General features: G+C 40.4%; 1 pseudogene; it reads right to left on the bottom strand.

Annotated features, from left to right (window-relative positions):
- Positions 1 to 24,512: 24,512 nt before the first annotated feature.
- LOC102872289 lies at positions 24,513 to 26,584 on the bottom strand (annotated as a pseudogene).
- Positions 26,585 to 27,028: the final 444 nt, after the last annotated feature.

Genomic DNA, 27,028 nt, shown 5'->3' with positions numbered 1-27,028 from the left:
TCTTTTTGGTACAATGACTCTGTGTATTCTCTTCATCTTCATTTAATGTTTTCTGGATCATTCAAGTGTTTGGCCATAGTATAGTATAGTACAGCATAGTATTGTTTTGAATTTGTTTTTCGGGTTTTTTTCAGCTCGAGAAATGTTGAAAGTGTTCTTTCCTTTTTATTTAAGTCTCTGCACATTGTTTCAGTAGTTTGCCTTGTCTTCCAGAGCTGCTTTTTGAAATCTTCTGTTCAGCTCTTTTATTTCAGCATCTCTTCCTATTGTTTTGGCTTCTCTATGCAAAGCACAGGAGAGGAAGACCCTCTATGAGGCTGATTGATTCAGTGACTGGGGTAATGGGAGTAGGTGTGCCAGAGACAGATTGGCATAGGATAGAGCAAGGTTTAGGGCTGTTGTACATAAGGTCTCTGTGAGTTGCAGGTGACTTTATGACACTTAACAACAACAACAACATGTGCTAGTGCATTAATCATAATTGGTGACTGGAATGCAAAAGTTACAAACAATTAAGAAGAAAGGGTAGTTGGAAAGTATGGACTTGGTGACAGAAATGAGGCCAGAAATAGAATAACCGATTTTTTACATTCAATGATTTATTCATCACAAATATATTAAACCCCTCTCCCCCCCCAAAAAAAACAACAACCCACCACAAACAGTAACTTTACACCTGGTGATCACCGGGTGGACTGAATAGGAATCAGATTGACTGTGGAAGAAATCTTTGGAGAAGCACAATATTGATAGTCAAAACCAGGCTAAGTACTGACTGGAACATACCATCAATTACTCATGTGCATATCCAAATTGAAGCTGAAGAAAATGAAAACAAGTTCATATGGACTAATATATGACCTTGAGTCTATTTTACTTGAATTTAAAAGTCTTAAAAATAGGCTTGATGAATAGGACACCAAAAATCAAAGACCAGATGAATTGTGGATAACATTAAGGATATCATCATAAAGAAAGCAAAAGGGTCACTAAAAAGGGAGGAAGAAAAAAACCAAAATGGATTTCAGAAGAGACTCTGAAAATTGCACCAGAGCATCAGACTTTATAGAAGTCAAGTGCAAATCCATTTGTCCTACCCAAGGAAATAGAAGCTATTTAATAAAAGTTTTTGTCATTTCTGGTGTTCTGATGTAGATTCCAACAATCCTTTCTCTTTTCTCAAATATTGTCTGCTTAAATCTACCTTCTACAGAGGCTTTAAGTAATAGTTAAGGGTTCCAATAAATGCTCAATTTCTGGGTTCTAATCATGGCCATTTCCTGGATATGTGATCTGAGATAATGTCATTGTCTCCCTGTGTCACTTCCCATCTGAACAGGGTTATAAGGAATTAATGGACAGCTCTGGTGGTGTAGTCTGTAGGAAGTTGCATGCTAACTCAGAGGTAATTTAAATCGCCAGTCTCTTGAGTAAGAAAAATGGACAATCTCCTCCAGAGTGATTTACAGCCTCTGAAAACACCCTGGGTGGGGCACTTATGAATCAAGGTTCCAACTTAACACCAATGGGGTTGACATCTCACTTGCTTATGACCTTTTGATGGGTATTGGAGAAGAGTACTGGATACCCCACGGACTGTCGAAAGAACAAACAGGTATGTCTTGGAGAGATAACAAAGCTTCATCTCACATCCTTTGGGTGTGGTGCTAGGAAAGGCTATTCTTTGGAGATGGATATTGTGTTTGAGAAGGTGGAGCTTCAGTGAAAGAGAGGAAGACCCTCAACCACATGGATTGACACAATGACTGTTGCAATGAACTTGAGTATGTCAGAGATGAGGAGGATGGCACAGGATAGGACAGAGATTGGGTCTATTGTTCACAGGGTTGCTGTGAGTTATCCTCTACTCCATGGCATCGAACAACAAAAACAAGAAGATAATTAGTCTAGAGTGTAAAAGAAATTGCACTGCCAACCCAAAAGTAAGTGGTTCTAATTAATCAACTTCTCTGTGAGAGAAAGGTGGGCAAGTAACTTCCATACTATTTACAGCCTAACTCACTAGAGGGTTAGCTATGAATTCATTGAGACTCAATGGTGCCCATCCTGTTCTGCGATGTAATATTACTGTTGTTGTTTGTACATGCGGTTGAGTCCCCTGCAACTCATAGCCACATTATACACAACATCTCTGAATCCTGCCTATCATGAGCCAGTCTCACTGACTTTGACACATTTACCACCATAACCCTAGTTACTGAGCCAATCGGTCTCACCCAGCATGTCCCTGTACTGTCCTTCCAACCTTCTAAGCATAACATCCTTCTCCAAGGACTGGTCCCTTCTGCCCATGTGCCCGAAGTATGTGAGAGTTGCCTGATGAATGTGAGGTGGGGCTACAAAATCCTTGCCTCCATAGCACTCCCTGACCTCAAAACCTACTGCAATGACAGGCACATTGATCAAAGGAACAGAATTGAGAAAGCAGAAAGGGACCCAGCTATCTATGGTCAACTGATATTCAACAAGGAAATAAAACCTATCAAATGGGAAAATGACAACCTCTTCAACAAATGGTGCTGGCAAAACTGGACTTCCACCTGCAGAAAGCTGAAACAGGATCCACATCTCACACAATACACAAAAATTAACTGTTGGGGCATCAGAGACCCAGGAGTAAAGCCCCAAATGATAAAGTTCATAAGAGCAAACTGAGATCAAGCCTAAACAGCCAATCTGTGGTATAAAGAGACTGCCAAATGCAGCCAGAAATGTGTAATCTGGAGAGGATAAAATTGATGAATGGCACCTTCTAAAGATTAAATTCCTGTGTGCATCAAGAACATTTTCCAACAGAGTGAAAAGAAAACCTACTGACTAAGAAAAAATATTTCGCAATACTATCTCAGAAAACAGACTCATATCAAAAGTTTGAAGAATCCTATAGGACCTATACAAGAAAAAGACTGATAACACAATTAAAAAATGGGCAAAAACATAGAAAGAATTTTTACAGAGGAAGATATTTGGATGTTCAACAAACACATTAAGAAATATTCAAAATCACTGGCAATAATTAGAGAGATGCAAATCAAAACCACAACGAGATACCATATCATCCCAGTAGCAGTGGCAAAATTTAACAGGACAGCAAGTAATAATTGTTGGAGAGGATGTGGAGAGATAGGAACTCATAAATACTGTTGGTGGGATTGCAAAGTAGTACAACCACTCTGGAAGGCAGTTTAATGTTTCCTCAAAAAGCTGAACATAGAAATTCCATATGACTCAGCTATTCCACTGCTTGGAATATATTCCAAGAAAATGAGAACTGAGGCACAAATGGAGTTTTGTACACCAATGTTCATAGCAGTGTTATTCACCATTGCAAGAACATGGAAACAGTCCAAATGCCCAACCACAATCGAATGGACTGAGAAATTGTGGTACATTCACCTAACTCAGTCCCATAAGGACAAACACTGTATAAGATCATTATTGTAGAAATGGAAAGATAACTGGTAAAACATGTATGAGGATCCAAGGTGGGGAGGGTGGGCACAGATGGGTGAGGATGGTCAGGGGTCGGTGAATTATAGGATCATACAATTTGTTAGGTGGAGGGAGGGGTGGGTAAAGGAAATGGGAAAGATTCTGTCTGAAAAACAATGAATATGAACTTTGTAAGTAAAGTGGTATAAAAGAAAAAATTATTAAAAAAAACTTTGCCTCCAAGGAGCAACTCGATTTCATTCTCTTCAGGATCGACCTGTTTATTCTCTTAGCAGTCCACAGTAGGTTCGATACTGTAGCACCATTACTCAAAAACATAAATTCTTCTTCTATCATCTTTAAGTAATTTTCTAGCTCTCTAATGAATAATACGTAACTTTGAATATTATGGCCTGAAACATGTGAACCTTAGTCTCTACACTGATATTGTTGCTCTTCAGCACTCAAGAGATGTCCCTGACAGCAGACTTTCTTGACTGCTGGTGCCAAGCATGTTGATTGTGGAACTGGGTAAGCTAAAGTTGTTAACAATCTCAATCTCTTATCCATCTGTTATGGTGCTGTCAATTGGCCCAGGGCTGAGAATCTTTGTTTCCTTGATGGTGAGCTTCAATCCACATCGAAGACTTTAAGTTCTTAACCTTCCACAACAAATGCTACAGCTCTTCCTCATTAAGGTCATGCCATCGACATAACACAGGTTATTGATTAATCTTCCTCCAAACCTCATATGCCATATTTCTCCTCATAAAGTTCAACCTCCCAAATGATCTAATCTGCATAAAGATGAAAATATGTGGACACAGGGTGCATCTCTGATGGACTCCTTTCCTGATTTTGAATCGTGGAGTGTTTCACTGCTCTGTTCTAACAACTGCTTCCTCGTCCATGTATAGGTTTCACATGAGCACAACTAAATGTTCTGGGATTCCCATTCTCCTCCAGGTTAGCTACAATTTCTTATGATCCACACAATGAAACACCTTTGCATAGTCAACCAAATACAGATAATAATTCCTCTGGTATTCTCTATTTTCAGCCAAGATCAATCTGATATTGGCTGTGATGTCCCTAGTGCCACGGCCTCATCTAAGCCCAGCTTGCTCCTTTGGCAGTTAGCTGTCCAGTCTTTTTTTGATCATTTTCAGCAGACCTTGCTTGCCTGTGATATTAGTGGTATAGTTTGATGACTCCATACTCTGTCAGATAGTTGTCCTCCGGCTTTCTTGGTACAACCTGGTGAGCAAATCCAGAGCTGTTTTTTGAGCCATGTCATGAAACATTTTGTGTATTAACATTACAGTAGAGGACAAAGTCAAAGCCCCTCAACATGGAACGTCTACAAGGTCTTTCTTCCCTTCCTCCCATCAGTAAACACTGTTTCTGTATCACAGAGCTTTCTTGTTGTGTACTTTGTCTGTTTTGCTGTACGTCTCTCCATGGTGGCTCCTGTGCTGTGTTTGCCTCTCTTGACTAAGCTGTCCTCTACCTGCCCTTCCAGACTGTTTAGAAGCAGAGCCCTGCAGGAAGCGTCCCCTAAGTCACGTTCACTTTTCCAGCAAATTTCCCCAAAGTAATCTGGACCATATCATTAAATCATAAAGTTCCATTTCCTGATTTTTCGCCTCACTCCTGACTGAGGAGTTGGGACCCAGGCCAAGCTCTTAGGCGTGGGAGTGAATACTGAATGCTTGGGAAAATGAATGACTATCTGAGTGACATTATTTGAGAAGACAATTTTCTAGGGAGTACTTTGTAAATATCAGGTTTGATATTTTAAAGATAGACCAATCCTGTAACATACTCTGTGCAATAATCTTTCTAGGGCTTTAGGTCACAGTAAAGGTATTACAGGATCTTTTGGATTTAAATTTAGACTTTGTTCCAAGAAGAACAAAAATGAAAAGCATAAACGATGAATCCAAGAAAGTAGGAAACAAATTATTTTAGTTACTTCTATGTGGGTAATTGTGACCATTCTTCTAGAATATCATATACCTGCCTCTGCAAAATTTCAGTGACAAAAGATTTGGTCTTTAGTGTTCCATTTCCAACACTGAAAGATAAAATGGGCATTATTTTATAATTTCCACCATTTCTTCTCTCTTTTTTTCACTTTCCATCCTGGGATTTAGGGGAACACTTTAAGGAGAGAGACAGAGAAAGAGGGAGAGGGCGAGAGGGGGAGGGGGGGAGACAGAGAGAGAGAAGAGAAAATCTCTCACATTACCTTACTAAGCAGGTAAATTGATCAATTTTTCCTTCAAAAAGGAATCTGTAGGATGGATTGAGGATTATTTAATCCTTTTCAATCCTCGGCATTACTTTTTGGAGGTTAAAAATGTCTTGCCAAGAATGTGAGAGTAACAAGAGTTTCTACTTTAGATACTTAAAGGAGACCTAAATACACCGCACAAGAACACTCAAATTCTTGCTTCTGTGAATGCTTATAAAATAGATTACTATAGATCAGAAGTCTCTGAGCTGTAACACACTATTAAATTTAAGTTTGTGGAGGGCTTCATCAGTATCTTTGTAATAACTCCTCTCCGATGATCAACCTGAGGCTTCTGATTTATCAGTGAACTGAAAATCCCAAATCCAATAAGCTACATTCTATATTTTTGCAGCTATTATCTCAAACTTGGGCCGATTTGAGTGTAAAAGCTTATAGTCAACTGGCTTTGGAAATCCCTATCTGATTAGAATATTTGCAAAAGCAAAAATGAAAGTGCATAAGTAAGAGACGTTTCATACATTTTTAAAAAGACAAACAAAACCTTGGCTTCTTAATTGGAGTGGAGGAAAGCAAATGTATTTCAATATTTGTCCAGTCAAGGCGGAGTATCTGAAATCTACCATTTTCTACATCTGTGTGTAGCTAAAATCCCAACACACATCTCTTCCTTTGATGCAGGTGAGCCACCTTTAAAATTCTTATTCTGGGATACATGCTCTCGAGTTGCCTCTATCTGGCTCTCTTGAGAAATACAGTATCCTGAAGGCCTCAACTGATGTCAGTTGATAAAAATCAGGTTAGGGACCATATCCCCCTGAGTAAAGATTATATACAGGATTCTACTAATATAAATATCTAATAAAAGAATGTGAGATGTTTGTAAATTCTGAAGCCAGAGAAAAAGGGACAACATTTGTACATACAACAAGTGAAGAAGTTCTAGTGCTCAATGTATAGGGTTACTTACCAACAATTGGTGGTTCAAAACCACCAGCAGCTCCACCATAGAAAGATGGACAGACTCCTGCAAACATTTAGAGACCTGGAAACGCAATGAAATGTTACTGTGAATCAGAATCAGCTCAATGGCAGTGGGGTTTTAGGTATACCAGTGAGGCAATGGATTGCTTTTCTATTATGCACTTTCCCTCATTGCTGTCGAGTGAGGACCTGGCTCATAGCTGACCCTCCGGTAGGTTTTCAGAGGCTGTAAATTCCATGGGAGGAGATTGTCCATCTTCCTCCAGAAGAACATGCATAAGGTGCAAAGAAAGTCAAGGTGGGAAGTATGCCCCTGTTTCAACTGTAACTCATGAATTCTAGATTGGTATTCATCCTAAATTCTCAGTGTTTTGTTCCCTGCAAATTCAAATTTTCATGTGTTGCATTACCAATGGAGAATAAAGAGGAGATTATCTATGTAATGATCCATAATGTAGCTGATTCTCACGCCCCTTGCTTCCCCTTTCCCCCCACAAATTAGTATTAAAAGATTAAGGAGCTCTGAAGGCATTGTGCATAATCTATGATCTCTCTCACCAAAGGACAGCATTTCCAATCCACCACGTACTCTACAGGCTGTACAATCGCCTCTCATGATGGTTTACAGCCTAGGAAGGTCAATGGAGGGTCAGCATGACTCGAGGGCAATGGATTTGCTTGTTTGGTTTTTGAAAGATTATTACTAACTGAATGCAAAAGCTGGTTCTTAGAAAAGACCAAGAAAGAAAAGAAAGAAAGCTGTTGTGAGCTTCATTAAGAGAAGAATGAAGCAAAGCAGAAACACAGTCAGCCATTGCCACCTTATGGAAGATGACATCATCATCATCATCATCAAAGAATGTAACCCTATGGGAACAGATATATAAAGCTCATGGGCACAGATGATTTCTTTGCAAAATGTAAATTACCAGCTTAATCCAAGAAATAGAAAACTTGACTATGCCAATTACTATAGATTAAATTGATCAAGATGAAAAGATACCATGATGGGATGGATGGCTTCATATCTGAAATTCAGTTACTATATTAAAGATGAGAAAGTGCAATGTTGGAATTTTCCTAGGTCTGATAATCATTCAAAAATGACTGGAACAGGACATCGACAAGGAACTGCAAGAAGTTCCAACTAGATTCAGAAAAGACCATGGCACAAAGGACATCATTGCTGATGTAGATGGATCTTGGCTGAAAGCTGAGGATACCAGTAAGAATTTTATTTCTGTTTTATTGGTTATACAATGTGTGGATCATAACAAATTATGGCTAACATTGAGAAGAGTTGAAATCCCAGAACACTTAGTTGTGTTCATGAAAAACCTCTACAAAGATCAAGAAACAGTTGTAATAACAGAACAAGGGAACACCGTATGATTTAAAATCAGTAAAGGTGTGTGTCAGATTTGAATCCTTTCTCCACATCCGTTCAATCTATCACGCTGAACAAATCACTCAAGAAACTGGACTATATGAAGAAGAATGTGGCATCAAGATTGGCATGAGCTTTGTTATGCAGATGACAGGATTTTGTTTGCTGAAAGTGAAGAAGACCTGAAGCATTTATTGAAGAAGATCAAAGACCACAACCTTCAATATGGGCTAAATCTCAACATTAAGAAAACAAAATCTTCACCCCGGGAGCAATAGGCAACGTTATATAGATGGAGAAAAAGATTAAAATTGTCAACAATTTCATCTTATTTGGATCCACAATCAACACCCGTTCTAACTGCAGCCCAAAAATCAAAAGACATGTTATATTGAGGAAATCTGTTCTCAAGGACCTCTCCAAAATTGTCACTGTGTAATTCAAGTTTTGGGAAAAGTGAGTTAGAGATATCCATGGGGAGCTCTGATGGTCTAACAGTAAGGAGTTGCACTGCAAACTCAAAGACATGTAGTTTAAGTCCACCCTCTGCTCTGCAGGAGAAAGATGGGCAATCTCTCATTTAGAAGAAATTAACTGCTGCTGAAAACCTGCTGGAGGGTCAGCTATGAGGTCGTTCCAACTTGATTGTACGTAACAGTATCAACAACAGATCTATCTATCTATCTATCTATCTATCTATCTATCTATCTATCTATCTATCTATCTTTCTATCTATTGCCTACCTATCAATCATCTACCTACCAATCTACCAACCTATCTCAGTGCATGGTCTACGATCTGTTGCAAAGTAAAAAAGACCAAATCACAAAGTAAACAATATGGTCCCCTTTGATAAAAACAAAGAGAACCTCAAAGTAAGGGTGTTTTGATTCTTGAAGTGTTTGTGTGCACACAGGATCAGGGGTGGAAGATCACTGCTGCACTTCACCTTAAGTTATATGCTTTGGATGTGCAGGGTATTGGGTGTTTGGTTTTTTCTGTACATAGATTTTAGCATTATTTTACTTGTTACAACTCTGTTTTGCTTCATAATTTGGAGAGTTTGAAATTGTCTTGTTCTGGCTGTCTGGGCACATGCTTCTCTTGACTTATTACCGAACACTGAACATCAGCTGCTCTGCCTATTAATCAGTATTTGACATGACTGACTCATATTTTTCACTGGTCAATTTTTTGTACATTAGCCATTTGATATCCAACCACATATAAAAATCCTGTAAGTGTGCAGTTCTGGGTATAATCTATGTTCATTAATCTTTGAATTGTTATTGTCTTTTGGAAAGGTTAAGACAAATAGACTGTGAATAATGCTGCTGTGAACATCGGTATACAAATCTCTGTTTGTGTCTCAGTTCTAATTTTCTTGGGGTATAATCCTAGCAGTGGAAAAGCTGGGTCACCTCATATACTTCAGGCATGTTGCTAGGAGGGGCTATTCTTTGGATAAGGTTGTGATGTTGGGAAGGGTGAAGGATCAGCGAAGGAGACGAAGACCATCAACCAGGTGATGCGTGCGATGACTTCGACAATGGGCTCTTGTGTGTCAGGAATCATGAGTATGGCAGAAGACAGAACAGGGTTCAGATTTTTAAAACTGATATTTTAATGAAAGTTTATTAAAAACTTGGGTTCCTAGTCAGTTTTTGATCATTTTCCTTCCTGGCCCTGCTCAGTCCACCCCCACCCCCAGACAGCTTTTTTCTTTGGTAAGAAAGTTCTTTCACTGTTATACAGCCCCCACCCCATGACCATTTTACTATGCAGCTCTTATTCTGGATTCTTGTCATGTCAATAATACCTATTCCTTTTATATAATTATTTGATATATATTCTTTTTATATAGTTCTCTTCCTCATCTGTTTCAATGCTGTGTAAGCTACTTATCCCCTCTTTTCTTAGTTTCTCCCCAGCCTCCATGCCAGTATTGTTTTTTAACAGTGGCATTATGCTGTATTTATATTTTTGTGACTGAGATATTTCATTCAGCATACTCAAAATGTGGGTCACACATTTTGTATAATTCATGAGTTCCTTGTTTTTCAATGAAGCATAGTATTCCATTGTGTGAATATACCAGAGCTTCTCTATCCATTCGTTTGTTGATGGGCACTTGGGTTGTTTCGAACTCTTTGCTATTGTGAACAAAGCTGCAATAAACATGGTTGTGTATATATCTACTTGGGTGGCAATTATGGTTTCTTTAAAGTATATTTCCAGTAGAGGAATTGCTGGGTCAAATGGTATTTCTATTTGCAGATTTTTGAGAAAGCGCCATACTGCCTTTCACAGTGGTTGCACCATTTTACACTCCCACCAATAGTGAATAAGGGTTCCAGTTTCTTTGCAACCTTGCCAGCATTTGTTGTGTGCTGTTCTGTTAAATTTTGCTATTCTTACTGGGGTGAGATGTTATCTCATAGTTGTTCTGATTTGCATCTCTCTTAAAGCTAGGGATTTTGAACATTTCTTCATGTGCTTGTTGTCCATCTGAATGTCTTCTTTGGTGAAATGTCTGTTCAACAACCCAATTGGAAAATGGGCACAGGATATGAACAATGGAATTTTTATATTCAGCTTTTTAGGAAACACCAAACTGCCCTCTAAAGCAGTTGTACCATTTTACCAATCCCATAAATAATAGTTTATGAGAGTTCAAATCTCTCCACATTATAATAATAACAAGACTTGCTGTCTTGTAAAACAATATCACTGAAATTGCTAGACTTTGCCACTGCTACAAGGATGAGATGTTATCTCATTGTGGTTTTGATTTTCATTTCTCTGCTTGCCAGTGATTTTAAGTATTTCTTCTTGTGGCTGACTGTTGGCCATTCAAATGTCTTCCTCTGAGAAAAGTCTTTCCATGTCTTTTGCCCATCTTGCAATTAAGTTATCAGTAGTAATCTGTAAGCTTTCATTGTGAAAACCTTTTCTGAAATGGTATTGCCAAAAGTATTTTCCAAATCAGTAGGTTTTCCTTTCACCCAGTTGGAAAAAGTTTTTGATGCACACATGAACTTAATCTTTAGAAGGTCCCATTCATCTATGCTATCCTCTCTTGTTTTTGCATTTCTGGCTGTATTTGACAGCCTATTTACACCATAGGCTAGGCCTTCTAAGTTTGGTCCCATTTTGTTTCTTATGCTCTTTATAGCTTTGGGTTTTATCCAAAGGTCTCTGTGCCACCTTAAATTGATTTTTCTGTATGGTGTGAGATATGCCTGCTTCAGCTTTCTGCAGGTTGAAGTCTAGTTTTGCCAGAACTATTTGTTGAAGAGGTTTTTGTTCCCACACTTGTAGTTTCTTTGTCAACTACTAGTTGACCATAGCTAAATAGGTTAAGTTCTGAGTTCTTAGTTCAGTTCCATTAGTCTATATATCTGCCATTGGGCCAGCACCATGCTGTTTTGGCTATTACAAAATAAAGCTGTACAGTAGATTTTGAGATCAGGGAGTGATATACATCCCACTTCATTTGTTTTTCAGAAGTGCTTTGCTTATTCGAGGTCTCTTTCCTCTCCAAGTAAATTTGCCAACTTTTTTTCTATCTCTTTGAAAAATGAATTTAGTATCTGTATTGTGATCACATTAAACATGTAAATTGCTTTTGGTAGGATTGTCATTTTCACTAAATTGAATTTTCCTATTTATGAACAGGAAACATTTTTCCACTTATTTAGGTCTTTTAATATTTCTCACACTGTTTTGTAGTGTTCTATATAAAGGTCTTTTGTGTCTCTAAATAAGTTTATTCCTAAATATCTCAAATTGTAGGTTGTCTACTGTAAATAGTATTGCTTTCTTACCTACAGTCTATGTGTTTTCTTTGTTACTATAAAGGAATTCCACTGACTTTTGTATATTAATCTTGTGTCCTGCCACTCTACTAAACTGATTTACTAGGTCTAATCGTTTTCTGTTGAGTCTTTGGGGTTTTCTGTGTACACTTTCATACCATCTGCATAGAGAGACAATTTACCACTTCTTTGCCAATCTGGATGTCTCTTACTTCTTTCTCTTATTGTGTTCCCCTAGCAAGTACTTCCCATACAATATTAAATAGAAGTAAGAAAAGTGGCCATCCTTTTCTGGTCCCTGTTCACAAAGATTGTGCCGTTAGATTTTCTCCATTGAGAATGGTATTATTTGCTCTTGATTTTGCATAAATCCTTTTCACTATCCTTAGGAAATTCTTTTCTATTTCTATTTTGCTGAGTGGATCCTAGCTGAAAGCAGGGAGTACCAGAGGAATGTCTATCTGTGTTTCATTGATTATTCAAAGGCGTTTGACTGTGTGGATCATAACAAACTGTGGCTGAGTCTGAGAAGAATGGAAATCCCAGAACACTTGGTAGTGCTAATGTGAAACCTATAATTGGAACAAGAGGCAGCCATCAGAACAGAGCAAGGAAACAGTGCATGGTCCAAAATTGGGAAGGATGTATGCCAGGAATGTGTCTTATCTCCATATGATTTCAACCTATATGCAGAACAGATTATCTGGGTGGCTGGGCTCTTTGAGGAGAGGTGTGGCATCATGATTGGTGGAAGATCCATCAACAATCTATGTTATGCAGATGGCACAACGCTGCATGAGGAGGGCCTGAAGCGTTTGCTACAGAGGGTCAAGGATTGCAGCCTTCAATATGGATTAAGGCTGAATATCAAGAAGACAAAGATTCTCACCACTTGGCCAATTGGCAAAATCAGGATGGATGGTGAAGAGATTGAGATTGTTCACAGCTTTAGTTTGCTTGGCTCCACAGTCAACACTCTTGGCACCAGCAGCCAGGAAATTTAAAGACGTATTGCAATAGGAAAGTCTGCTGTTAGGGACGGCTCCAGGGTACTGAAGAGCAATGGTATCACTCTGGAGACTAAGGTGCTCCTGATACAGGCCATGGTCCTTGTAATCACTTGTTATGTATCAGAGAGCTGGACAATGACTAGGGAGAATAGAAGTAGAATTGATGCCTTCGAGCTGTGGTGCTGGAGGAGTATTGAATGTACCATGGACTACTAAGAAAACAAACAGATTCATCCTGGAGAGGGTTAAACCAGGCTGCTCCTTGGAGGCAAGGATTCTGAGGCTTTGTCTGACATACTTTGGACATGTTGTAAGGAGGGACAGGTTTTTGGAGATGGGTGTTATCTTGGGAGGGTGGAGGGACAGCGCAGGAGAGGAAGACCCTCTATTAAGTGGATTGATTCAGTGACTGGGGTAATTAGGGTGGGTGTATTGGAGACAGTGAGATTGGTACAGGGCAGACCAGGGTTCAGGGCTATTGTACATAAGGTTTCTATGAGTCACAAGCAATTCAATAGCACATAACAACAACAACATTGGTTCAGGAAGAAGTGTTGGATTTTGTCAAAGACATTTTCTGCGTCAATTTACAGAATCTTCTGGTTCTTACTATTTGCTTTGTTAATGTGATGTATTTGACTGTGTGGATCACAACAAACTGTGGCTGACTTTGAGAGGAATGGGAATCCCAGAACACTTGATTGTGTTTATGAAAACCTTATACTTAGACCAGGTGACAGCCATCAGAACAGAGCAAGGAAAGACATGTATGGTTCATCACTGGGATGAGTGTGTGCTAAGGATGTGTCCTATCTCCATATCTTTTCAAACTATATGCAGAACAGTTTATCTGGGAGGCTGGGCTCTGTGAGGAGAAGTGTGGCATCTGGATTGGAGATAGACTCATCAACAATTTTGTGTTATGCAGATGACAGAGCCCTGCTTGCTGAAACTGAGGAGGACCAGCAGTGCTTGCTGCAGAAGGTCAAGGATTACAGCCTTCAAAACGGATTGAAGCTCAACGTCAAGAAAACAAAGATACCACCGGGCTCATTGGCAGCATCATGATTGATGGTGAAGAGATTGTTGACAGCTTTAGTTTGCTTGGCTCTACAATCAGCACTCTTGGTATCAGCCAGGAAATTAAAAGATAAATTACATTGGGAAAGTCTGCTGTCAGAGACCTCTCCAAGGTACTGAGGGGCAGTGATGCCGGTCTGCAGACTAAGGTGTGCCTAATACAGGTTATAGTCTTGCCATTACTTGTTATGCTTCAGAGAGCTGGACAATGACCAGGGATGATAGAGGGAGAATTGATGTCTTTGAGCTGGGGTGCTGGAGAAGAGAATTGAATATACCATGGACTACTAGGAGAACAAACAAGTTTGTCCTAGAGAGCGTGAAGCCAGACTGCTCCTTGGAGGCAAGGATTCTGAAGCTTCGCCTCACATACTTTGGACATGTTGCAAGGAGGGACCAGTGTTTGGAGAAGGAAACATGGAGGGACTACGCCTAAGAGGAAGACCCTTGAAATGGGTTGATTCCATCACTGGTTTAATGGGGATAAGCATGTCAGAGACAGTGAGATTGGCAATGGATAGAGCAGGGTTTAAGGCTGTTGCATAGTGTCGCTATGAGTTGTAAGCGACTTGATGGCACGTAACAACAACAACAACAACGTGATGAATTACATTTATTCTTTTTCTTATGTTGAACCATCCTCGCATACCTGCTAAGAATCCCACTTGATCATATCACCATTATCCACAGTCACAAGACCATGGAAACAGCCCAAATGTTCATCATCAAGTGAATAGATTGAGAAATTGAGGTACATTTACATGCTAGAATACTATGCAGTACTCAGGAACAATGATTTTGAAAAATACTGCATAACACAGGAGAGATTTGGAGAGCATTATGCTGAGTGAACTTAACTCGGTCTTATAAAGACAAATACTGCATATGATGATTTTTGTAAAAGTGAAGAGTAACTAGCAAGATGTTCATTAAAGTCCAACAGGGGAAGAGGAGACGGCTGGGGGCTGAGAGTGGGTGGGAGGAAATCATGGGGTAGCAGAGTTTTGGTGGGCAGAAGGAGGGGCAAAGAAATTAAGAAAGATGCAGTGGGGACTTGAAAAGACAGGGTAATGGTGGACATAGATCAAAGGTGGTGAATTTTAGGAAACACAAGGTACGGGAATGATTGTATAAAATACAATGTGAATGAGTATAAGAGAATGTGAATGAAGCCATGTGTGAAACACAATGTATACAAATTTTGTATGTAAACCAATATAAAATAAAATGGAAAAACTTCCCCCAAACCAACCAACTAATAAAAAAACCAAATAGACTACTACAAATAGACATATTTATTTAGATCTCTTATGAATCCTAAATCACATGCTGCTTTGTTTTACTCTTGTGCAGGGGAGAAGACGGGAGAGTACCTGAAGAGAAACCACCTGCATTTCATTGCATTGTTAGTGTTACTATTTAGACCATTGTTATCCAAAGAACATTCTGCAGTGAAGGGCAGTGCTCTCAACATGGCAGCCACTGAGCACGTGAAATGAAGTTGCTGCTTCCAAAGACTTGAAGTTCTACTTTTTAAACACTTAAAGCAGCCACATGTGGGCAAAATGGCTATTTCATTGTTCTAGAACTGTTCCCTTTACTAAAAACAAAGCAATGCAAACCCAACCCAACCTTGCAGATAATGGAAATGGAAAATTTGTTGGGAAGGGCGTACGCCAGGGATGCATCCTATCTCCATACCTTTTCAACCTATATGTAGAACAGATTATCCGGGAGGCTGGGCTCTATGAGGAGAAATGTGGGGTCAAGATTGGTGGACAGTTTATCAACAATCTGCTTTATGCGGATGATACAACCCTGCTTGCTGAAACTGAAGAGGACCTGAAGTGCTTGCTGCAGAGTGTCAAGGACTGCAACCTCCAATATGGATTGAGGCTCAATGTCAAGAAGACAAAGATTCTCACCACTGGATCAATTGGCAGCATCAGGATGGATGGTGAAGAGATTGAGATTGTACACAGCTTTAGTTTGCTTGGCTCCACAGTCAACAGTCTTCGCACCAGCAGCCAGGAAATTAAAAGGCGCATTGCCATGGGAAAGTCTGCTGTTAGGGACCTCTCCAAAATACTGAAGAGCAATGGTGTCTCTCTGGAGACTAAGGTGTGTCTGATACAGGCCATGGTCTTCACAATCACTTGTTATGCATCAGAGAGTGGGACAATGACCAAGGAGGATAGAAGGAGAATTGATGCCTTTGAAATGTGGTGCTGGAGAAGAGTATTGAGAATACCATGGACTGCTAGGAAAACAAACAGATTCATCCTGGAAAGGGTTAAACCGGGTGGCTCCTTGGAGGCAAGGATTCTGAGGCTCCGTCTAACATACTTTGGACATGTTGTGAGGAGAGACCGGTCCTTGGAGAGGGACATCATGCTTGGGAGGGTGGAGGGACAGCGCAGGAGGGGAAGGCCCTCTATGAGGTGGATTGATTCAGTGACTGGGATAATTGGGATGGGAGTGTCAGAGACAGTGTGATTGGCACAGGACAGAGCAGAGTTTAGTGCTGTTGTACATAGGGTCGCTAGGAGTCGCAAGTGACTCGACGGCACATAACAGCAACAACAACAGCACATAGTCTGGGTTGTGGGATGTGTCCTTTGTGTAGAATGATACCAACGTTTTTTTAGAAACATTTTTGCTTCTCTTGGGTTTTTAATGACATGTTTCAAACATGGGACGGGGGAAGCAAAAATGATAAATCATGTCCTTGCTGTTGAGTCAGTTCTGAGTCATCGAGATCCTAGAGGACATAATAGAACTGCCCCCCAAACATTCATTCAAGGGAGTAGGAGTTCGAAAAGTCGATTGCACATCTATCTCCCATGCAGTGGCTGGTGGGTTTGAACCACTGACTTTTTGCTTAATAGCTGAGGACGTAACCACCATACCATGAGGGTTTTTTTTAAGAACGATGTTGTTGTTATGTGCCATCGAGTTACTTGTGATTCCTAGCAACCTTATGTACACCAGCTCTGAACCCTGCTCTATCCTGAACCAATCTTATTGCCTCTGACACACCTACCCCATTACCCCAGACACTGAATTGATCCATCTCATTGAGCATCTCCCTCTCTTGTGCTGTCCTTCCACCTTTCCTAGCACGATGTCCCTCTCCAAAGACGCTCCCTCTTCAACATGTCCAAAATATGAATGATAAGCACTCATAAGTCTACTATTTTATATTTAAATAATGCTAAAATTTTTGCCTAAGGAACCCTGGTGGCCTACTCTGTAGACAGTTGTGGTACTAACCCCAACTGAAACTCTGAACCACTTTGAATCTCTGGAGGTTCAAATCCACCAGCAGTTCTGAGGGAGAAAGATGGGCAATCTCTCCTGTTTGATATATAGCTTCAGAAACTCAGTGGAGAATCAGCTACAAGTTGGTTTTGACTCAAAAACAATGAGATTTGGGTTGGTTGGCTTTTTAACGTTTTGCCATTTTTCCCCTCTTCAGAGTTGTAAATAATAAAGTCGTACAAATCTGCTTGCAACATCTTTTGTTTTTCCTTTCTTTATCTATCACCTTTATCTCTTGCTCTTTGCCCTGGGAATGATATATAAATTTGTCATATGTCCTCTCTCTCCGAGATTTTATACTCTGAAAGTTGGGCAAGTATCTGTCATCACAAAAGTGTAACAGTCCCACTAGGCTGGATGTATATCTATGTATGTTTTCCAAATGGAAACCACTATCAGGAAAGGTTATAGAAATGAGAGAGCTGTGGAGAGCAGCAGAGCCCTTGTATTGAGGGGTTGCATTACCCACAGAAGTGAGAAAGAACAATGGTGAAGAGAATGGACATTTGCCAGCAGATGGGGTATTTGACACAGAGCCCTTGTGCTGAAGTGGCTGTGGTTTGGCATATTGGTGGCTCAGTGATAGATTTATTGACTTTCATGGGGAAGACTTGGTTTGACCCCTGGCCAGTGCACTTCGTCATTGTCATCTCCGTAGAAGCTTACCTGTTGCTCAGATGTGGAACAGATTTTACTGAATACTCCAGGTTAAGACTAGGATAAAAGGCCTGGCAATCACCTTATGAATACCCATGGGTCACAATGGTTTATAGGATTATGTGGATAATTAGTGCAGAATGAGCATGTGTCTACTCTGTCAGCTAACAGCAGCAGCAGCAAGGCCGTGCCCGTGCAGGGATGCCTTTGACTATTGTTAGGGAGTGAGTGGAACATCTGAGAGGTCTCCACATGGTTTTCATAAAAGGATTTGTAGAGAGAAGGGGCTCATTCTTTTTTTGCACAATAACATCACCCAGAGAGGTACTTTTTGGTTTGTTTGTTTGTTTGTTTTTAAACCCTTGACATCTAGTCTGCTGTCAGAGAGTGTGATTTAACTGATCTCAGCTACATTCTATGGGTCAACATTTTAAAAACATCTCTGGGTGACTCCATTGCTCAGCAATAGGTGACTACTATCGCCCTAGGCTAGCCTTTCAAACTTGGTTGACATTCGAATCTCCTGCTGAGCTTGACAAACCATGCCTGGGACTCACCTCTGGGCATTCATAATTTTTAAACTGTTTTAAATGGCATGAAAGCAGCCTGGGCATGGGAATTTTTTTTTAATAGTTCCCAACCAATTATAACACGAGTGCAAGTATACACATTTCCAGCCTGGGGGAAGCCTTATGTTTGCCGGAAAGAATTAGATGGAGGATCTCCTTGAATTTAGAGTTGTATTTCTGGCCTTCAGCTATTGGGCTCTGTCCAGATTGGCAATATAATTGCAGACTAGGCGCCACGAAAGAAAACTAGCAATCTCTAGAGTCCCTTTTGTCTCAAGTCAGTGCCAACATTTCAGATCCAAAAACATTTGGAAACACACAGCAATTCCACTATCAGCCAGTTGGGGATTTGTCTTTGCTTAAAGGCTTTGGGCCAGGCCCTTTGAAGCATAAGAATCTTTTTTTAAGATTAGGAGAAAGAAAAAGATTATAAGCAGTTTGATGGACAAGAGGAAAGATTACAGTGTAAGAGAGTGAGGGGTGAGAGGAGCAAGGAGCAGTGGCATTTTCCTGGACACCACAAGTGCTTCTGCCTCCCACGAGTGGAGGAAGTTCAGTGTGGATGCCTGCCGTAGAGCATATTATTGAAGAAAAGAGGTGCATTTATCATTTGCCCTCGCCTCTTACTTTACATGGAGGAAATGGCTCTTCCAGGAAGAACTGTTCACCTCTGTGTTGAGTGAGTGGGTTGGAGGCCACATCAAGGAAAATGGAAAGTGGCGCATGGCTAACGCATAATGGGGAGGCTGTGCAAACCATCGAAAAGGAAGGTGCTGTGCTGAGGAGTCAATCCTGTCTAGGGAGGCGAGGGAAGCAATAAGACTGAGGATTAATAAGAAAATGAAAAACCCCAACAGTAAAGGCTGTAGATCAGATTCTGAGTACTGTACCTTTGGGCGAATTCCTCTCATTTATTGAACTCAAACAGAGGCACTCGGGATTTGATCTTTGATTGACTTGAGGGTAAAACAGGGGAAGATCATTTAAGAGCTAATATTTCCCTTTTATTGATAATTAAACTCTCCACAGTGATGGGAGAAGACAGAGTTATAGGGTCGGTAAAGTGTAAAGCATATCTATACATCATCTGAAAGATTAGAGATGATATTTTATTTTGATGTATTTTTTTCTACTACAAAATAACGGAAGAAAATCCTGAACTAGTAAAGTAGAAGCAAACAGCAGGAATATATAAAATCCCTAGAATTCAACCCTAAGACTTTCTATGTTATCCCAGTATATTTCCATACAAATGAATGTATTATGCTTTTAAAAGTAAAGTTATATTCTCTTGTACACAGTATAAGGGTATTCTTGGTTTAGTAGGGAGAGAAAATTGCCTGTGAAACAACTTACACAATTTTATCATAGGCATTTCTTTTTTAACCAACCATTTCTCATGGAACCTCGAAGGCATTTGATTTTGAAGAAAGAACTTAAGGTGACTAGGAAAATACACTCAGGCCTGTGTCCCTGATATCTACTAGGGGAAATTCTGCATCTAAAATTTCCAAAACTTGTTAGCCAGTTCTTCTGAGGTGAAAAAAAGAATTTAATAGGACTGGCTGGAATTTTGGACCTTAACCCTTTCCTCCTAAGTTCAGGATTGCAGATTCCAGTACAGCTTCTTAAAACTAGTCTGTCAGTCTGTCTGTTTGTCTATCTATATCTATCTATCTATCTATCTATCTATCTATCTATCTATCTATCTATCTCGCTCTCTCTCTCTCCTCTTCTCTCTTCCCTCTTTCCTCTCCTCTTCTCTCTCTCTCCCTCCCTTCTTCCCTCCCCCCTCTTGTTGTTAAATGCCATAGAGACTTAAACAACCCATAGTGACTCTATGAATGAAAGTCTTGAATGTAAAACTTTCTTTTTTAGAAAAATATTTTTTCCAAGTTCATAGAGTTTCCAGGGGCAAGCTATTTTTGGAAGTGGATGCCACTCCTGCTTCCAAGTCTGTTTTAGTTGGGAGATCCATAAAAACAAGGCCTGTGAGCCCAAAAGCCTTTTAAAAATACAAGGCCAAATCCAATCAGCTTGCACTCTGTTACAAGCAGAAGCCACACCCTAGTCTCAACCCCAAACTAGAAAACACACCTTAGCAAAATCCAGCTGTTTTATATAAATACACACACACACATATATATGTATACATATGTACACACATATACATATACATACATATGTACACATACACATACATGCATATACGTATGTTGTTGTTAGGTGCCGTCTAGTTGCTTGCAACTCATAGTGATCCTATATACAACAGCCCTCAACTCTGCTCTGTCTTGTGCCAATCTCACTGTCTGAGACACCCATCCCAATTACCCCAGTCACCTAACCAATCCACCTCCTAGAGGGCCTTCCCCTCCTGCACCTGTCCTTTACCCTCCCAAGCATGATGTCCTTATGCAAGGACTGGTCTCTCCTTACAACATGACCAAAGTACGTCAGGCAAAGCCTCAGAATCCTTGCCTCCAAGGAGCAGCCCGCATACATATACATACACACACACACACACACAAACACATAGTAAGACCCTCAACAGGCAGTAATTGGACTTTATAAAAGCATCTTAGGAGCTCTTGGCAAGAATTATCATTACACAGTTACCCATCAGTTCATGTTATAAGTATGTTCCATTGCTCTTGCTCCCTCTTTATTTTGCTTGCAAACTTCTTTGCAAAGTTCTGTTATTTCAATGATCACTATCACTTACATTAGTTATGATGTCATACAATAATCTATCAGTTCATGTTTGAAAGCTCGTTTTCAGTCCCACTTTGGTTATTGTTGTTAGTTGCTGTCTAGTCAGCTCCATTCATGGTATCTTCCTACACAATGGAATGAAATACTGTGTGGTTCTGTGCTGTCTTCATGATTATTGTTATGGGCTAGTCTATTGTGACAACCATGAATTTTGTATGCTTTCTAACCTAGGAAGCTTATCTTCAAACACATTCTGCTGTGATCCACAGGGTTTTCATGAACTAATGATTGAAAGTATTATTTCCAGGCCTTTCTCCCCAGCTGTCTTAGTTTGGAAGTCCTACTGAAACCCGGGACCAGGGGTGACCCTACCAGTATCTGGAATGCCACTGACATAGCATCCTGAATCACAGCTACACCTAAGCCACCATAATACGACAAACTGACAGATGAGCAGTTACACTTCTCAAAACAGAACTAATACTATTCTCAGTAGTCTTGCTAGAGAGGTCTATACTATTTCTGATAGTATAGAAGAAGAGAATCTACCGGCCATGCTTTCTTTAGATACTCATTCCCACTTTCATACATTCATAGTCCAGTCATAGATCACTCCAAGTGGCTATAGTTGCTTATGGAATACTTGTGAGGACATGGCAGTTGAAACAAGAAGTGGAATTAACTCTGCTGGAGATAATTTGAGAATCAGTTATTGATAGAACTGGGCTCAAGGCAATGGTGTCTCTTTATAAATGGCCTTTCTGGCCTTGAGTTTAAAGTTCCATCAAGAGAATACATTAGATTATAGTCTTGCAAAAGAATTGCGCAATTTACTATGCAAAAAATTATATAAAGCCCTTGCTGGGATTGGAAGGTATACTATGCAAATAAGGTGATTGGCCAATTTTGCCACCCTGCTAAGCATAAAAGGGCTAATTCTACAAATGTTGAAGGGGACCTCATCACTGTCAAGAATAAGAGCTAGATTAATCCATATTGTGTAGTATTTAGAATTCCTGATAATTTTAAGTGATGTAAAGTGCTCCATTGTGTGACTGTGTCATAGTTATTTAGTCATTTCCCACTGACAGATGCTTATTGTTTCCAATACTTGGTGTTATGTGCCATCGTGTCAGCTCCAACTCATAGCAATCCTATGCACAAAAGCTTTGAACCCTACTCTATCCTGAGCCAATTTCATTGTCTCTGACTCACCTTCCCCCATTATGCCAGTCACTGGATCAATCCACCTCATCCAGGGTGTTCCTTTCCTGCTCTGTCCCTCCACCCTCCAAAGCATGATGTCCCTCGCCAAGAACTCGTTCCTCCTTGCAACATGCCTGAAGCATGTCAAATGGAGCTTCAAAATCCTTGCTTCCAAGGAGCAGCCTGGTTTCACCCTCTCCAGGATGGACTTGTTTGTTCTTTTAGCAGTCCATAGTATATTTTTTTGCCATAGGAAATAATGCTGCAATAAACATGGGTATGATTATGTCAATTTGTGTCACTGCTCTTTGGAATATATACTTAGTAGTGCTTTCCATAGTGCATGTACCATTTTACATTCCCACCAGCGGTATGAGAGTTCCAATTTCTCCACATCCTTGCCAGCTTGTAATTTGCTCTCTTACTGAATCTTGACATTTTCCCTGGGGTGAGATGGTATCACATTTTTGTTTTAATTTGCATCTCTCTAAAAATAGCTAATGACCATGAAAATTTATTCATGCGTCTTTTTTTTATTGTTGTTATCTGAATACTAATCGATATAAGTCAGTCACAAACGAGCAATTATGGTGTAAGACCGTTATTATAAAAAGCTAAGGAGAGCTCTGGTGGCCTAGTGGCAAAAAGCTGCACTGCAATTCTGAAGGAATGCTGTTCGAGGCCACCAGCTGCTCTGTGGGAGAAGGATGGACAATCTCCTCTCATGTCGGTTCTGATTCTATGATACACACCACCAACAAGGTGCATATATAAAAAACTAAGGAAAAAGTTTACACACAGAATTAATCTTAGGGGTTAACAGTAACAAGAAATAAGTAAGAAGGTAGTAAAGTTTAATTTAAAAAGTCAAACTAAAAGAAAGAAAGAAGCCCTTGATAGGAAAAAAGGGAAAAAAAAAAAGAGAAGAGCCAGGAGTGAAGAGAGTACTTTGGACCTAGGGCTTCTGTGCTGAGAACCTCCTAAGCCCAGAAGGCAAAGCAGTAATGCTGGAGATGACATGGAATGTGCAGAACGCCCAGAAGGCAAAGCAGTAATGCTGGAGATGACATGGAATGTGCAGAACTGGCACAAGATAGTGTACATGAGGGCCAGCAGCAGAATCTGGAGCCAAGTTGAGGCTAGTGGCAAAGGTTGAAAGTGAGGTCTGCTTGAAGGCATCGCTGAGAAGAGATGGGAAGCTGTGTTGGTTGGAGGGAATGTTGGAAGTACTCCTGATTGAGTGATCCTGGAAGTTCTCTGACTGATGCTATTTCTTGTTTGTGGGTTTTCTTTTCTTTTCTTTTTAAGTTTAATGTAAAAGGCTTGCTTTTGTGACATGCTACTCCCATCAGAAAATAACCCTCTCATTGTTAACATGCTTAATGAGACCAGCCAAACTTGCAATTCTCAACTCCTCTGTATGTGTATACACAAGTACATGTGTCTTATAAACTTGATAAACACCTCAGGGCTCAAGTGACTGCTAATAACCTGCTTCCACACAGTAATTGGCCAATGTCCACTCTCTCCAGAAGGCTGGGCAGAAAAATCTTCTTGTGGTAGTGGGACTAAGTAGCTCACTTTTAAAGCAATGTTTCACCCTTCTCGGAAGGGGAGGCTGACTTGTAACAAGACTACTCAAATCAATTATCTCCTGGTGACTCCTTTTCTTTTTAAGGAAAACACACACTCACACATTCAAAAATATTATTTTTTTACATTTAAATATAAAAATACTTTCTGCTTTGTGTTATAATGCAGAAGGCCAAGTAATAAAAATCTTGCCTTAAGGCAGGAATATGTTCATTCATATCCTTACCCTCCTTCTCAATTTCCATGGAGTTTCCCACCCAAACAAAGAAATCCCAACTTTATCACAGAATTAACTCAGGCCCTCCCACTTTAGATAACCTCAAAAATTTTCTCCTCTTTTCCTTTCATAGAAACACATGCTCTGTCTGGATAACTTTGCCTATCGCACAAACACACCCGATTAAATGGAAGCAGTGGTGGTTATGTTTTCTCATGCCCTTCCACTAATGCACTATTCCTCAGTCTTCAAGAAAGCTTCAGTGACAGAGAAAAGGGGAGAGATTAAGAACTTTACCCCTCTACCCTGGCTACTAAAAAGTAAAGAGTTAGTAACTGGTTATGAGATATAAGAAAGACTTTGATACTTTGCCCTTTGATTTACATCTAGTAAAAACAAGTACAGGAGAGGAGAAGAGGATGTGGGATGAAGAACAGAGGGCCTTTGATGATAAAAACCCACTTGGTTTTTATAATGGAAGGGTTCATCACCGGTCTTGTTGAGAAGGTAAGTGTGGATGAGGACTTCTGCCACCAAGAAGGAATTGCAGTTGGCAGAGGGGTGGCAGTCTTCAAAGTCTTCAAAGCCTTCTTCTCCTGGCCAACAGTCAAAGGAGTGTGGATGCTGGCACCATGGTTGGCCACACTGGCAGAAAAGTTGTTGATGTTGGAGGTTTCATGGAACGAATCCAGACAGACACCAGGCGTTGCCCTGGCCTCCTTTGAGATCATGGGCACTGGTGTGGTACTGGTGCTGCCTGCTTAGTGTCTCGATAGACTCCTCAATGTGCTTCAGACCATTCATTTCTCTCACAGCCTTCGTGCTAAACTTAGTAAGACATCCTGCCCCATTCCAGTTCTCAGGGATAGGCTTGGGGGTCAAAGGTCACGATCACACTGAAGTCTTCACATACATGGTGCAGGGTGGAACGGGCCACCCAGAGATGACCTCCCATATCAATTCTTTCACAAGGGCCTTTCTGGAACTCCCACTGGGCAGGCGTGACTTCTACATTTGTTCCCCCAATCTTGATGCCAGTATACAGGCCAGAGAGTTAGCCTCCACAATGTCCTTGCCATAAGCTTTATCTACCCCCACACCACAGTAATACGGACCTTGGGGTCCAGGGAATCCATTGCAAGGCCAACCAAAGGGGAGGCCATCTGTCCCCATGAGCATGTATTCCTGCTCTATTCCAAACCAGGGTTATTAGTTGATCACCAAGTCCATTATCCATTTATAAGTGTGCCTTAAATTGGTCTTTACAATTTGGTTGTACTTAAAGACATCACAGAAGACTTGTTGGGGTCCTTGCAGAAAGGATCGCAGAACATGGCAGCAGGGAGGAGACACATGTCACTGTTGGAGCCTTCAGACTTGAAAGTAATGGAGCCAACAAAATTCCACTCAGGAAACTCTTATGTACACTTGGCCTCACAGTCTAGGGTTACAGGTCTTGCAGTGCACTTAATCTTTGGGGCCATCAATCCAGATACACATGGCTTGAACTTTCTCTGTCTGAGGAAGATACACCTGCTTGTGGGGAACTTGTTGATGTGGCCATGGTGGGAAGTGTTCTGGGTGTTGAGAAAGCTGGAGGAAAAACAGGCTGCAAGAGCGAGGTGAGGAGAAGAGACCTGGCCAGGTGTTCAGGTTAGAAGGTTGACTCAACTACCATTCTTGGCTCTCCAACTGGTGCCTCCCTAGCTGTTCCTATTATTTCTATATTGATCCTGATCCTGAATTGTTACTTCCTTAATAAACCCCATACCAATGAGTATAGGTTTATGAGTTCTGTATGAGAAAGTACCTTGAGAAAGAGGGGTTTGTCTACCCTCCACCCTAACAGAATTAGTCTTGGGCTGATCTTGATTTGCATTATGCATGCAGTTGGATTCTGGAGGGTAGGTTGTCTGGATTTAAGTGAATGTTGGGTGTACACTGGTCATTTTTTATTTCATTAACAATTGAATGTAAGATGACTGGTTGCCTGGATTTAGTTAACAATCAGCTGTGGGCTGGAAACCTCTTGTTTAAGTCAATCAGGACGCGGTGAGTGGGCCTTTGTATTTAAAAGTCGGTTGGGCCTTGACAAAGTCTCTAGTTCAGAGGTTCCTGTGTGAAGCAGTTGGACTCTGGAGGGTAGGTTGTCTTGATTTAATTGAAAGTTGGGTATAAACTGGTGTTAATTATGTTTGGGGAGAACACTGTTTTAAGTGGTACAGTACTTGTCTGTCAATTTGCTATACTGAGAAAAAGGGGTTGCTGTGATACTGAAGGCTGTGCCGCTGCTGTGTCTAATGCCATAATGGTTAGCCATGGTGGACAGAGTTTGGTAGAGCTCCCAGATTAAGACAGACTTGGAAGCAGGATTGGCATCCACTTCCTAAACAATAGATATTTTGAAACCCTATAAACACTAGAGAAATGATAGTTATAGAAGAGATTTCAGATTTTTTTGTTCATAGTGTCACCACTATGACAAGACAGCACCTAACAACAACAACAACAACAACAATAACTTCTAAAGTTAGATAAGGAAATCTGACCTACTAGATTACACTGGGAGTCTGTTTTCTTTCCACTTTCTTTCCTGCTTAGAGGCAACCTCAGAGAAGAAGCATTACTAGATAAGGATATGCATGGGACTAGTGGCAAGAAGCCTCACTGCAATCCTGCAGGCTCGTGGTTCAAATCCACCAGCTTCTTGTTGAGAGAAGGATGTACAATCTCCTCCTGTGAGATTAATAGCCTCTGAAAACCC

Source organism: Elephantulus edwardii, unplaced genomic scaffold (genome assembly GCF_000299155.1).
Source record: "Elephantulus edwardii isolate Elephantulus edwardi_28Jun2011 unplaced genomic scaffold, EleEdw1.0 scaffold00062, whole genome shotgun sequence".
NCBI classification, from domain to species: Eukaryota; Metazoa; Chordata; class Mammalia; order Macroscelidea; family Macroscelididae; genus Elephantulus; species Elephantulus edwardii.
This window is presented reverse-complemented; position numbering and strand designations above follow the sequence as displayed.